Source organism: Sinocyclocheilus grahami, unplaced genomic scaffold, assembly GCF_001515645.1.
Source record: "Sinocyclocheilus grahami isolate Dianchi unplaced genomic scaffold, SAMN03320097.WGS_v1.1 scaffold532.1, whole genome shotgun sequence".
Lineage (NCBI taxonomy): Eukaryota > Metazoa > Chordata > Actinopteri > Cypriniformes > Cyprinidae > Sinocyclocheilus > Sinocyclocheilus grahami.
The window spans coordinates 497,718-512,560 of NW_015505711.1; the positions used below are offsets into that span (position 1 = coordinate 497,718).

The following is a 14,843-nucleotide window of genomic DNA, read 5'->3' on the forward strand; positions in this document are numbered from 1 at the left end:
TAGGGATCTCTTATGCAGGGACATGGGGCGGGCGGGTGGCGCGCGGTTATGTCTGGTGTTAAAAACATTAGAAGGGACAGTAATGAAGAGAGCCACAACACTCGCCCGGGGCTCTTATTTCACTAATCAGATGAGAACTGTGGATTAGCAAGGAGAGCGCTTCTCTTTCAGTAATTAGTACAAATTGCCTTGCTTTGGGCCATATTAATATCCACCCGTAATCTTAAACAGAAATCAGGGTCAAGCCAGGAGTTACAAAAGAACATGTTACAATAATTCCGGGCAGCAGAGTCAGGACAAATCCTGATGAAAAATGAATATTCATCTTCTTCACATTGCCTGTCAGAGAACAACAATGGCATTGCGATTAGATTGAAAAAGGCCGGAAACCAGCGATTTTATGTGGGGGAAGCCCAGCATGTTCAGGTGTTCAATTAACGTTTGGCCCAATTTAATTAAAATGGAGCTATTGAAACCCCTCTGGTTTTATCAGGGTAATTTCAACGCTCCATTTAGGAGATAAGAAGATAGAAAGCCCCCTTTTTGTTTTTCTGTGAATTGTACAGTGGAGCACTTGGGAGGATTTATCTTCGTGGGCGACTAGACTCACTGTCTCAATGGCGCTGCCAGTGTTTTCTTTCGCTTGCGCTTGAAAACTGCTGACGTGTGAATAAACAGTCAATTAGCATAAGGAGCTTGTTTAATGAGCATGTGGCACAGGATCAGCTCACGCCGGGCCCACTATGTCCTCTCTGTGTGTGACAGACAGGCAGATGCTCCGTTACCTATTTGAGCAAAATTATTACGGACACATGAAAGCAAGAGCAGACAGTCCCTCACTGAGGCAAGAGCTTCATACCAAGCCAAAATGCACTCAGACTTGAGGATTCATGACAAACTAATCAGGTTCCCTGATTGATTTTACATTATGTACTTTACATATCTGGACTATACGACTATACATATATCTGTAGGCCTCTGCTAGAAAGTGTGTCAGAGAAACCTTTTAGGATTGCAATATGTTAGACTTTTGTTGTGTTAGTCATAAAAACTTACCCCATTTTAATCAACTCTGTGTGTGCACCTTTACTCGGCTTGCTTTAGGCTCTCATTCACAGGCTCTGAGCCAACAGAATCTCTTTTGGTTTGGATTAGAGGTAGACAAACCATCCACAACGCCAGACTGCTGAGACCTCAAGCACAGGCAGCTACAAAAGAAGAGAAAAAACATCAATACAGATATCCAAAAATAATACAAATCAATTTCTGGAACGAACAAAGGATCCTGCAGTATTTCTAAGGATTTTGTGTTTCTGCTTTCTCTGAGAAAATGCATTCGCTTTGACTGAGGAAATTTTGTTAAGAAGTCAAACACTGAATAAAACAGTCATCATTGGGGTTTCCCTTATATACACATACACACACACACACACACACACACACATAGTGTTGTTTTTGGCGGCCTGTTTTAATTTTAGTTTTAGTCTAGTCTTTGTGTGAAGCTGTCATTTTAGTTTTTATTAGTTTTAGTCACGTTCATACTCTTTTAAGGCTAGTCAAGTTTTAGTCGACTAAAAGTCTGAGCATTTTAGTCTTATTTTAGTCAGAATTATCCATGACTATTTTCGTCTAGTTTTAGTCGACGAAAATTGTATTTTAGTCTCTTTTTAGAAATGCAATTCTATTTAACCCATTTCAAACAAGGTTATCTTATTATATTATTGTTACCTTATAGACTCAAGAATACATCCATTCCAGACACGGAAGACGCTCTGATTTGAATTTACAACATTTATTTTACCAACCAAACATGTTAGAAGTACACACACATAAATTTAAATAAAGACGAACCCCGGCTGGCCGGCCATCCGTCCCTTTCTCTGTGTCAGACTTAAAATAAGAACAAATAAAGAAATTACTAATGACAGCACAAATAAAAAAAATTACGATAGGCCAACAAATGAAATAAATTGCTTTTTAGTTTTCGGGTAGGTCTAAAACACAGTAGGGCTATTAAGAGATTTTTATTTTTTTTTACCAATTATCCAAATAATGTTTAATCCTAGAAAGCTATTATTATCAGAGGACACATGAGCATAACGGTTAGCAGATCAATGAATGAGAGGGCAGCGTTACCAGAGTTGCCCATTTACCACACCATGTTACAACACAGTAGGGCTATTGCAGACAGAAACAATACTGTACTACATCGATGTTTCCTGTCGGCTCAATTTTTGAGTGGACTTTGCTGTTCCGATTCGCATGAACGGTATATGAGTGGAGCTGATCGGAGCACACACGCATAGAGCGGGATAATACGCAGAGCGTCACACCACGTGAAAGTAAATCCTGAGCGGTGAACTAATTTTCGGCAGCCGGAATTTCGGTGCATCTCTAATTATTGGCGACATCAGAAATGGATATTATATAATAGCTGCTTTTTTGAACATTTTAGCAATTTAAAAATATTAAAAAAAGATTTTTTACACTGCACCCCTGCTCTCGACAGACGCGGCACCCCGGTTGGGAAACACTGCTCTAGATAATAACATAAACAGAGCTGGCCATGATCTCCTCTCACCTCAATATCAGCCAGAGACCTTCTGGAAATAGTTCAAGTTGTGATAGTGGCATGTCAGTGAATGCAGTTTCAATGATTTCTCATTACTGAGGAGGACACAGCTCGACCTCCACCAGGATGGAGTCAGGCTTCAGTCAATAAACACATTCAGTTGCTCTTCTACTCCATTGTACTAATCGCAAGAGCTCTTGGTGTTTGACGAATGTCTGTCAGTATGTGGTCCAGCTGCTCACTAACACGTCTCAGAGTAACAAAACCCTGAGGATTACAGCGGGACAGCCAAATAAGAAGAGGCACCTTTAAAGTTGTACTTGCGATATGCATGCACAAACATTCCATGCAGTCACTTTAGTATGATTTATGACTAAATGACTCTTATGAGCGGTTCTTTTAATGAATCGTTCAAATTCTTCTCTGAATAAACTCACTAATATAGCCAGCACACAAATACACACTAAACACCTTTGTATAAAGAATGCCTCATTATCACCTCATTTTGGCAACTCCGCCAGTTCAATCCCTTGAGTCTACAACCATAAAGAAAAAAACAAAAGAACTGTATCCACATCTATTCTCTGCAGGTGCTGCTTACACTTCCTACACCTGCAAATGTGGAATTTTTATTCTTTTCCATCGAGCAGCTGCTGTAGTAAGGCTGCACACTGATCTATGAAGGCGGCTCCATAGGGAATCAAAGACTAAAAGGCCGCATATTGATTGTATCTGCAGGTTTGTGTGATAGCACAGCAGGGGTTTTTCTAGGTTTCGGGAGGTGGAAAGACATGGAGCGCAGATGGAGATTCACAGTATGATTATGCTGCAGAAGACTGACCTCATGATTGGTTGTTGAGATTGATCTATTTCATCTGAGGTCACAATGGCCACAGCGGCAGATAACAACCTATTTCTAACCACTGGATTTGTGCTTCCACGAAAAGGATTTTCAAGCTGTTTCCAGGAGCAATTGTTGAAATCTGCATGTTTGAGAAGAATATACAGTAAGCTTTAGTTGAAATGGAGATGGTTTACAGAGTGAATGTGGGTTGGATGTGCTCGGATTAGTACCTGTTAGCGATTTTGCCTAATCCATCTGATCCTGTGGAAATCCGATATGCGGGAAAGCTCAGGAAGTTTACTAGCTATTGATCATTGGCTGCTTATCTCCAATATCTTGCAGTAAGTGGACTAAAGGCTATATTTACGGTCACATTATCCGCATTAGGATTTATGTTGTAAATCCTAAATGTGAATGAGCTTGTAATGTATGATTTATAGGGATGTAACGATCGATACAAATATGTAACGATTCAAATCGGTTGAGATGTTAAATGAATCGCGATACAGTTGGGGGTGTGAGTTGAATGTATCTCTGAGGGGAACTGACTGTCTTTAGAAAAGTCTAGATGGCATTTTCTTTTAATCTTGCCTCTGTATAATGTATATTAATGTAGCAGCACTGGTTTGTTTACAGTGGCAACCAAGGAAACGTTGTATCGCTGCTGTTCCATAAGCGCCATCTGCTGTCAGAGAGTGATATTGCATTTCTCATTCTGGTTTTGCTGTAAATTTTGAAAATATACAATTTAATTTCGATTAAAAACTGCTCATGATGCTTGGATCGTGATTGAAATACAGTGGTTGCTATTTTCTATAAAATTTCTATTTAGTTATATTATTCTACATATTTTAATTTCACAAAGAAATGTGCTTCATTTTGTCCAAGCAATAATAAAAGGACACCTTTTCATCTCATTAAATCTCATTATGGTAAAAACAAAATCGTTGTATGGTAAAAAAAAAAAAAGTATCGTGAATCGTATCATTTCATTAGGTGAGTGACACACACATTATACATACATTTTTGAACACAGCATGTTTGAATACTATTTAAATTTTATATAATTTTTAAAACTTTTTTCTCCAGTTTTTATTTTTGAACACAGGATGTTTGAATACTATTCTTTGTCAATTTATTTAGCTAGTGGAATGACATTAATACACTTAAGTGTCTTTTGAGCCCAAACACTTTTTTGGTCACTCTAAAGCCTGAATAATGCTTCATAGCATTGTTCATCTGTTTCTGAGGTGGGTGAAGTAGTCATGGAGGTGAGGTAGTTACAGTAGAAGCGAGAGCTGTATAATCAGATGCAGAACCGAAGATCTTCTCTATTACCTGTCAGCGGAGCACCGCACTCATTCTGACAAGAGCAGCCGAGACAGACCTGGGTTACGGCTCTTCAAAGTAAGAAGAGACGCAATCACCACATGTTAGAGTGAGGCTCAGGAGAGGTGAAGACTCAAGTACCAGCATACCTCAGTTAATTATGCTTCAACTCTGCCATGACTTCATTGCATTCAAACAAAATATACTGTCTACCACATCTGCAATATCTGAGCTATATAAAAAGCAATAGTTTGTTACATACAGTAATCACACGTATGCAGGGTGTCCAAGGTGAATACCGTACATCATGCAGATAAAAAAAAACCCCTTGACAGATATACTATAGGGTTTGTCTTTTCCTGTAGCTCAAGATTGTTTAGTGAATATTTTATGCTTGTGTTGCGTTAACTGAGCTGATGAATAATGCATTAGGTAGATTAGGTGAGAGAAGCATTGTTAGCGCACAAGTTTTTCCATAAACCCATTAGTCTACACACTATTCTTAAATGAGCTGCTCTTTGGTAATAATGATTGCAGGCTTGACACGTTAGTAATCGGTACATATTACAAAGCTGTACTGAAGTTATTGCTATCACTAATTGGTGCACACAGATGTCATGATCTTGCTTGTAAATCATTATATATCTGGCCAAGTATAGACGTTGTCTCAAATAACTAGCACAGATCATGTCATTCTAGACAGCAACAACACAAAGGCCATTTACAGAGCTTGCATTTCCAAGAGAAGCACACATCAATATGGCAATGGATCAATATCTCCCGGTCATCTTGTTGGTGGATGTGTTTAATTAATGACCAAGCTGCCACATGTAATATCATTAGTGCATGATTTCATCCTGTAAATTGGAGTATGATAGAAATCATATTAATTGAAGTGCCACTGTAACCCAGTTCATCAGTAAATTTGCTTCCTAAGCTTCAAATGCTGAATATGAGGGCAAACATATGTTTGTCATACAAATATCCCCATTCTAAGGCCACTGCTTGCTTACATAATTTATAGTGAGACATAGACCAGGATAAGAATCTTTTTCCATGAAATCTATATGCATTGAATCTCTGTGTGATGTAACCCTGCCGTTAGTTGATTTTTGCCTTGAGAAGCAGAGGAAAATGAAGCAAGATGATAATTGCCTTTCAGACTGATGAATCAATGCTCTGCAGCTCCTCATAAGGATTTTCCCCCATCTTCCTGATATAGATAAGTCACATGAACATGATACTGCTGCACTGAAAGATAAAGCCGGTAGTTACGGATAAACTGTCAACAGTAGTCGGTACTGCCTTTAGAAACAATGTGTGTCAGTCAGGGAGAAACAATTATCTATTGCTGAGAAATCGTGCAAACTGGATGAGCATTGGAAACATGCCAATCTCCTTCTCAAAAGCTGGCTGACTTTATATCACAGTGTGATACATAAACTCTTTTGATTAAAAATACTTACAAAACTTACAAAAATTACTACAATGAATTCTGGATACAGTATCATTTAAATAACATAATGCATGAATATGGTTATCAATTAGTATAATTGATGTAAAAGGTGTAAAGTTGACCTGTCCTCAGCATCAGCATCAGCATCAAAATTGTCAAAATGTATACAATTTTTTAAGTGAACGTATATACACTACTGTTCAAAAGTTTTAAAATCAGAAATGTTTAGTTTTTGAAAAATCTTTTATTTGAATAAAAATACAGTAAAAACAGTAATATTGTGAAATATTATTACCATTTAAAATAACTGTTTTCTATTCAAATATATTTTAAAATGTAATTTAATCATGTGGTTTCAAAGCTGAATTTTCAGCAGTCATTACTCCAGTCTTTGGTGTCACGATCCTTCAGAAATCTTTCTAATATTCTGATTGGACGCTCAAGAAACATATTTTTATTTTTGAGTAAACGGATACATCTCAGCATTTGTTGATGAACGAGAATGTGTGATGTAACCCTGTCGTTAGTTGATTTTTTAAAAGAGATGCATTTATTCAAAATATTTATAAGATTATAAATGTCTTTACTTTTAATTATTTTAATGGATAAAAATGAATAAAAGTATTAATTTACCATTATAAAAAAAAAATATTATAATATATATATATATATATATATATATATAATCCCAACCTTTTGAATGGAAGTGTAAATAGTCCTGTGACTGGTCACCCTTTAATTTGTGCACCATTTTTATCAGCTTTAGATGTCACTAGTTCATTTTAAATAGTCTTGCAGCCTGACGAATGGATTTATATATATATATGAGATCATAAAATTGGCATGCATGATAATTACAAAAGAATTGGCAAAATGCTATTTCTTAAAGTATTTGTTTAAAGAGCAGGTCATATGGGTTTTTGAAAAATATCTCTTTTGCAGTTTATAACGTAGCTATCCTTAAATGAAAACAATCTGCAAAGTTGTTAATCAAAAAAGTTCATGATAAATAAAGATATTGTCTCTCAAAAGAGAGAGTCAATTCTGAATCGCCTTAACGAGTCGACACATTTTCGAAATCCCCGCCTGCCCATGAAATACGAACAGAGTCTAACCTGCCCACAAACACTTCCGCTAGTTAATGTGTTTACATCATGTTGAGAATGTGTTCAAGGATACCACAGAAATACAATTCGAACCTTTTGTTGTGTGCATGTCATTTTACCAAGGACTGCTTCTCTAATCTTGGCTTTTATCTTCGTTGGCTTCTTCTATCTTCTTAATTTGGACTAACAAGCTCTCCGAACCACAACCTGTAAGTACGATTGATACGTTATGTGTACTTTTTCAATTGAGTGCTCAAAATATCAAGTTTTTGTGCTAATATGTGATGTACACCTAGTGCAGCTTTAGGTTTCCAGGTAAAGCACGATATTACTGTCTTACTGAAGTAGTTCTGATAATTCGCTGTGAACCCATTATTTCCTAAGAATGTGTCGATTAATGTAGACTGACGTTGTTCTAATCACTTCGTTTAATAATAAAGAATGTAGTGTAGTGCACAGACTTTATAATAATTGTGAAATTTCTGTTTATTTTGCTTCACCGGCAGCTATAGGGTTAATGCGGGAGAGACGAGTGAGTTAGTTAGGCTGCTGCGCCTGTGATACAGCTGTTCTGAGTTCTGATTAAAAGTTAAGACACAGAGCGTCTTTTGTCTGTCGTTCTTCAATCATTACAGTAGACACATTTTGGTTTACAAACTGTATTGTTTCGTCAGTTAGTCACGTTAGCACTCGGCTAACGTAGCCACCATTATTATTTTAAGTGTTCACAGTTTAGCAGCTAAACTTTAGCTGTGGGCATTCGCTTGCATAAGTGTTTTGTATTTTATGTCATTATTATAAGAAACGATTGGAGCACTATATTATTGTTTTATGCAAAGGTGCTTTGTCAATCATAGCACTCGCTAACTTGCTCAAGGACTCCTCTCTGTGCCAATCACAGCAGGCTTGGCCAGCTGACCAATCAAAGCAGAGTAGGCTTATAGAAGGGAGGGGTTTGCTCCGAACTTGCTTGGAACGAATCGTTTAGAAATCATTGGCAAATGTCTCTAATATTAAATGTATATTCTGAGTAAATTACAATGTTTTCTGACCTTAGATGCATTTAAACCTGTTGTAGGGGACTCCAACACAATATTAGAACACATTAAAATACCATATGACCTGCTCTTTAAATAAAGCTTGTTACACAGTAAAATGTCCAATATCATTTCATGTCAATTACCCATACCAAAGTACTACAGTACTCATCAGATGCCATCCCTACACCGATATCACCTTTTTGTAAGGCTACATAGTAAACTTGTAGAGATGGTTTTCAAAAGCAGATAGACTATTGGTTGTCATGTAGTCAGCTAAGGGCTCTTCCTCTTCATTACTCCTACGTGCGACTCTGTTTGTGTTTTCATTGGATAATGACACCAGAAGCTCTGGCAACAGTACCAATAACAAAAACAACCTACGAACCTGCCGACTTCACACTTATCAACCTCCAGAGAGAAAGAGAGAGTGCTATGGATCCAGTATGAAATACTGTGAAGATAACAAGAGAAAACTGTGCCAAGGACAGAGAGGGATGGGACAGGATAGGACAGGAAAGAGTGATTGATAGGTGAGAGCAGAAAGCCTGATAAAAGGCTTAGGTGTGGAGAGGAGACACGAGCGATGAGAGATGAGCGGTAGAGGGAGGAGAGCAAACATGAGAGAGAGGTGGAGAGACAGATTACATCCAAGGAGCTCCGCTGATAGGCAACAGTACTTGTAATAAAGCAGGAATGCTATAAGAAGCAGATGGCCCTGTGGCAGAGAGAGACAGAGATATGGGCTAAACAGAAAATGATAATATCATGGAATCACTGATAGCTCTCATTTCTCTCTCACCGCTGTCTGCACTACACTGTCCTGGACATCACAACTAGCTCAGACCATAGCTTTAGGGGGAAAACAAAATTTAAGATGTTACCCTGAGAAAAAAATTGAAATAAAAAGCCAAGAACACAACACTTGCAACACAACACTAAAAGAGCTTTAAATTGCATTAAAATATTTGGTCACACTTTATTTTAAGGTTCAATTCTCACTATTAACAAACCATTAACTTTGACTTTTGCCTCAATAAACTCCTAATTTGTTGCTTTTTAATAGTTAGTAAGGTAGTTTTTAAGTTTAGGTATTGGGTAGGATTAGGGATGTAGAATATGGTCATACAGAATATGTGCTTTATAAGTACTAATAAACAACCAATATGTTAATAGGCATGCTAAAGCACTAAAAGTAAGAATTGGTCCCTGCACTAAAGTGTTACCAAATATTTTATACTACAATAAGGTCAAATAAAGTTACTTTTTGACTTTCAATTATAATTTTTCATATCTAAATTATAAACAAAACTTTCCCCACATTTACATATACCTTTCAAAGATTTTGGGGTCAGTAAGTTTAAAAAAAAAAAAAAAATTTTTTTACTTCAGTCTTCAGTGTCACATGATCCTTCAGAAATTATTCTAATTTGTAAGAAACATTTATCATTATTATCAGTGTTCAAAACACTTTTTGTGGAATCCATGTATTTTTTTTATGGAAACCATGATACATACTGTACGTTCTACTTCTAACAGAAAGTTTAAAAGAACAGCATTTTTGAAAAATAGAAATCTTTTATTACAATACAAAATACTTTAATATCACTGTTGTGATAAAACATTTAAAAAAATCTAACTAAACTTTTCAATAGTAATGTAGATCAACCAAGATTTCAGTTATATAAATCTTTATGAACTTTTTAATATTTCTAAATAGAACATGACAAATAATATACAAAGTGACAAATGATATATTCATAACGCAACCTTTGCTCTCAACAGCACAACCATGCATTATTCAGTCAATACAGCAATCTATACTACATCATGGGCTGTGGCATTAAATAGATGATAGAGATGAGCAGCATCACGCTTCTCCTTCAGTAGAGCAAGACTGCTGGATGTCCTCAGGTGCTGCTTGTGGCTGTCATATTTCAACAGCTCCATACGAACCCTAATAACCATCCATTGGGAGAACATCATAAGACCCACACAACCCTGTCCAAAGGGTCCCTCCCACACACACACACACACACACACACACACATCAGCTCCTTTGTTGTTCTTTGTGAATGAAGAAGGGATCAAAGCAGCGGATCTCTACGTGAAGGTGCCCCAACCTCCGTCAGAACCACTTGGCCGGTAATGGGCTTTCATCAGGGGGTGATGAGGTGAGAGCAGGATAGGACAGATGGGGGAGAAAGGGGGATAAGGAATTAGGAACACGAGGGGGGCGGCAATTGATCAACTGTCATCTCCGCTTACAGTACGTTGTTGCACCTTTCACAGGAAAATATCCGATCCAACTGGGTAAGATGCACACTGGGCACAATCATCTCCTCCATTTCAAAGTGGAACCATTTGAATGAGACCGCAGCCCACAACTCTAGCAACAGGATGCAAGAACTTTCAACAAAAGCCTCCATTTAGAAAACTCAACATGGATTACAAAAAATGTAGTGATGACATTAATGAGTTATGAATGAAAATATAAAATCAAAACCATAATGTAAACCTCATATCAGATTTTTCAACCCATAATGAGATGGTAAAATCCTGTTTTACTGTCGTTCTCTGGTGCCGTTCAGTATAATTATTCCAAACATTCATCACGCATGAACAATGGTAGTCCAATGCCCCACATACTTTGCAACATAACTGTCTCCTCCTGCTGATAACAAACCCATATTCTGTCAGCTCACATACCAGACCGATGCTTAGCACTCTGCAGTGAAATAAATGTGAACCTTGCCTCAAACTATTTAGGTACAGTTAGTCTGAGGCAAATTATGTCCTAGTAGGACAAGACAATGATTTAAACAGATTCATTTTTATTGGATATTTCACTCAAAACTAAACCTTCTGTCATCATTTACGCATGCTTATTCTTCATCTGCATTGTCAGGAAAAAAAAGGTAAAATTGTAACTTTAGGGCCAACAGCTTGTCACTGAGGCAGTATCCTTGAAGGGGCAACTTTTGTACCTTATTAGTACCTTAGAGTAGTATTATGTACCCTTAAAGTACTAATATGAACCTTTAGGGGTAAATAAGAAGAAAATACAAAGATCCCCCTTTAAGGGTACTGACCTCCATCTGATGGACACTTTACAATCCCATGAGGCCATGGGAGAGGAGTTATGACTGGCAGTGAAGTGAAGCAACTGACGCTGGTGCCAACATTACAAATGTAGCACTTCTGGATTACATTTTATTAGTGCTGTCAAACGATTAATCACATCCAAAATAAGTTTTTGTTTACATAATATATATGTGTGTGTACTGTGTACATTTATATAAATACACACACATACCGTATATATTTTGAAAATATTTACATGTATATATTTATATTAATATAATTTATATTATATATAAATCTATTTAATATATAAACATAACATATTTTTCTGAATTTATGTGTATTTATATATACATAATAAATATACACAGCACACACACATATATTATGTAAACAAAAACTTTTATTTGGGATTTTTATTTAATCGTTTGACAGCACTACATTTTATACTACACACACTCATACTATACACTATACAGAACATAATTTCTGAACAGTTGTGAAGTAATTACTTATTGAAAAGAAGTGCCTAGATGCAGCCAAGCTGTTGTACACCTACATTTCTTTTGCACAACTTTTGACATGATTTCTTCCATAAAATACAAAAGGGGAAATGTCACAGAATGTCCAAGCTGCTCTTTTCCATACAATGACAGTGGATGGTAATAATCGGACAGCTAAGGCCACTGCAATAAATAACTTACTTTGTGTTTCATAAAACACAAGGCTGAGTAAATGATGACAGAGTTTTATTTTATTTCTTTAAATTACACGCCTACAAAAATCTTCAGATCATCAGATTCCCACCCAACCTTTCTGCTCTACAGAGATGATGTTATCCTCTGATGAATACTATGCAAACCTGCAGGTGTCACATCAATTTATTTTCCAATTTCCTGTCCGCTGAGATACCCTCTCTCTTTCTATCTCTCTACTGTCCCACTAGATGAAATATTGAGGGCTTTTTCTGCAGAGGAGCAAACTGGCCCTATTTTACCCCATGTGAGCCAGACTCTAAGGCGATCGTCTTGAACATCCAGCTCAAGTTCTGTAGTGCTCTGTGGCCCCACAACAACGCACAATAAATCAACGAAGCATTTCATTAGAGCAGACGGCTACATCTCCAGCGAGCCGGTGCCCTGTGTATTGTAAAGGTGCACGGCGGCGGACCAGGTCAGGCTAAAAACTAGAATGCTGGTGTTGTCACAACCAAACAGCCTGACCCCTTACTCCCTTCGTCACGTCAAGGGGTCAGTGAGGCGTGACAACCCCACACAACAGAGGGATCGTGTGACAGCGCAGAGTATAAATGTATTCATCTCCCTCCCTCCAGAGGTCTAGCCTCCGCTTCAGATCTGTCCAATGTCATGAGCAGAAGTATGCAAATGATATTCCCAGTGTTCCCTTGTACTGTTCAGCGAGTCTGCTCTGCATATTCCAAACTGGAAATCTCCTCAGGTGGGATTTCACTCAAAAACCATGAGAAATGTCACACATAATAAATAAACTGCTTTATTATTTATTAAAACACTAATTAGAAAAAGATGCAATCGAGTGTATCCACTGATCTAAATTATATCCTGACAGAAAACATATGTTCATTCATTTCTCCACAAATCATCCCATTCAACAAGCACAAAATAAGAGCTTTTTAAAGCATAAACCAGTGAAAATCCTCCCCAATCTCCTTCTAGAGTTCCATACCTCTTTCTCCTGCAGAAACATCAGGTAGGGGACGAGAAGGCAGAGCGTGTCAGCAGAATCAGCAGTGCGCACACAGCGGTCTATTCCACTCTGATGTGATGGCAGCATGTGAGCTGCTTTAGCTCTCTCAGCTATTGTTACAGCCGCCAGCTCCGCACTGAGCATGCTCCGAACACCGAGCCACTCACCGTTGGCATGGGAACCACTCAAGCACAGACCTCACTAAAAACTAAAAAGGACCTCCCTGATATACACTCTCTCTTTCCCCCCACCTGTCCTCTCGAGGGGGTTTCCCTTGTTTTTGTGTCTGTAACCCTGTGAACCAAAGCAAAGCTTTACAGACCAGAATAAATTGATGTAAAACATCCACTCATGAAGTTAAATAATGCAGTTGAAACTGTAGCTCTAACATAATTTTCTCAGTCATTGTCTTCTGCCTTGAGTTTGATACAATGAAATTCAGTTTAATCCAAATTGTGATGTTATGAAAAAAAAAATGATTTGACACAATCAGAATGTGACCTTAAAAGATTGCTTATCTAAATGAGTCTTACCACACTGAGTCCACACTTTGAATGTCCAAAAACCAACTAGTGAATTAGCAAGGTTAACATGTTTGTTTAGGTGTTAATGTTGTTTATCTATTTTAAAAGAATTACAAAATTAAATAAAACAAATTAAAAAAAAAAAAAAAAAAGATTTCTTATATATAATAAAATAAATAAACAAATAAAAATAAACAAAACAAAATAAAACATTTTAAAAAAATAAAAAAATAAATACCAATAAAAGCTAAATAAATAGTTTATCTGGGTTTTTATTTTTATATTTATTTATTTAAAAATATCTAAAATTAAATAAATATCAAATTAATTAATTTAAAACTACCTAGTTTTTGATTTGTATTATTTTATAAAACAAATAACTATTAATATTTATCTAGAAAATAAATAAATACAAATCGAAATAAATAAAGCTAGTCTAATAAATAAATAAATATCCAAAATAAAACTAGTTCATGTTTTTATTTTTTATTTAAAATATCTACAATTAAATAAAAATGAAAATAAATAGATACATGCATGTAAAATTACCTATTTTTTGTCTTATATTTATTTAAAATTTAAAAATCTATTAATATCTATCTAAATAAACACAAATCTAAATAAAGCTAGTTTATATAGGTTTTTAATATTTATTTAAAATTGTAAAAAAAATAAAGTCTAAATAAATAAATACATAAATAATCTAATGTTTAATAAAATAAAGTTAAAAAAAAATCTAAATAAAGCATTAAAAAAATAATAATAATAACTAAATACCTATCTAAAAATAAATAATACAAATCTAAATAAATAAGCTAGTTTATCTGGGTTTTTAATATTTATTTATTAAATAAATACAGTATATTTATTTATTAAATAAAGAAAGAAAATGTCTAAAAATCTAAATAAATAACTCCGTTCCAAAGCACGGGCAGTAATCTCTGCTGGAACGCAGTGCAGGATTGTACTGCATTCCCACGAGAGGGCTTTCAAAGCATATTGGCTGTGCTGTGTAATTACAGTATGTTGCGTGGGGTTGTCGTGGCTGGGCCATATGGAGAGAGCTAATCCTCCGTGTTACCGCACATGCTTCTCAGCTCCTCCAGCGATCAGCTGAGCCTGTCAAGCCCCGTGAGTCTGCACAGTAAAATCAGCAGTGTAATATT

The 14,843-nt window shown here is 36.3% G+C and overlaps 1 protein-coding gene across 4 annotated transcripts in view; it reads right to left on the reverse strand.

Moving 5' to 3' along the window:
• Positions 1-13,222, reverse strand: part of LOC107555352 (uncharacterized) — a 35,543-nt gene extending 22,321 nt beyond the window's left edge. For all 4 annotated transcript variants that reach the window (XM_016238113.1, XM_016238111.1, XM_016238112.1 and 1 more), the window contains exons 1-2: positions 13,133-13,222; positions 1,057-1,208 (exon numbers count right to left, since the gene is read on the reverse strand). The gene's annotated coding sequence lies outside the window, so the exon portion shown is untranslated. The remainder of the gene's footprint in view (positions 1-1,056; positions 1,209-13,132) is intronic.
• Between the last annotated feature and the right edge of the window lie 1,621 nt (positions 13,223-14,843).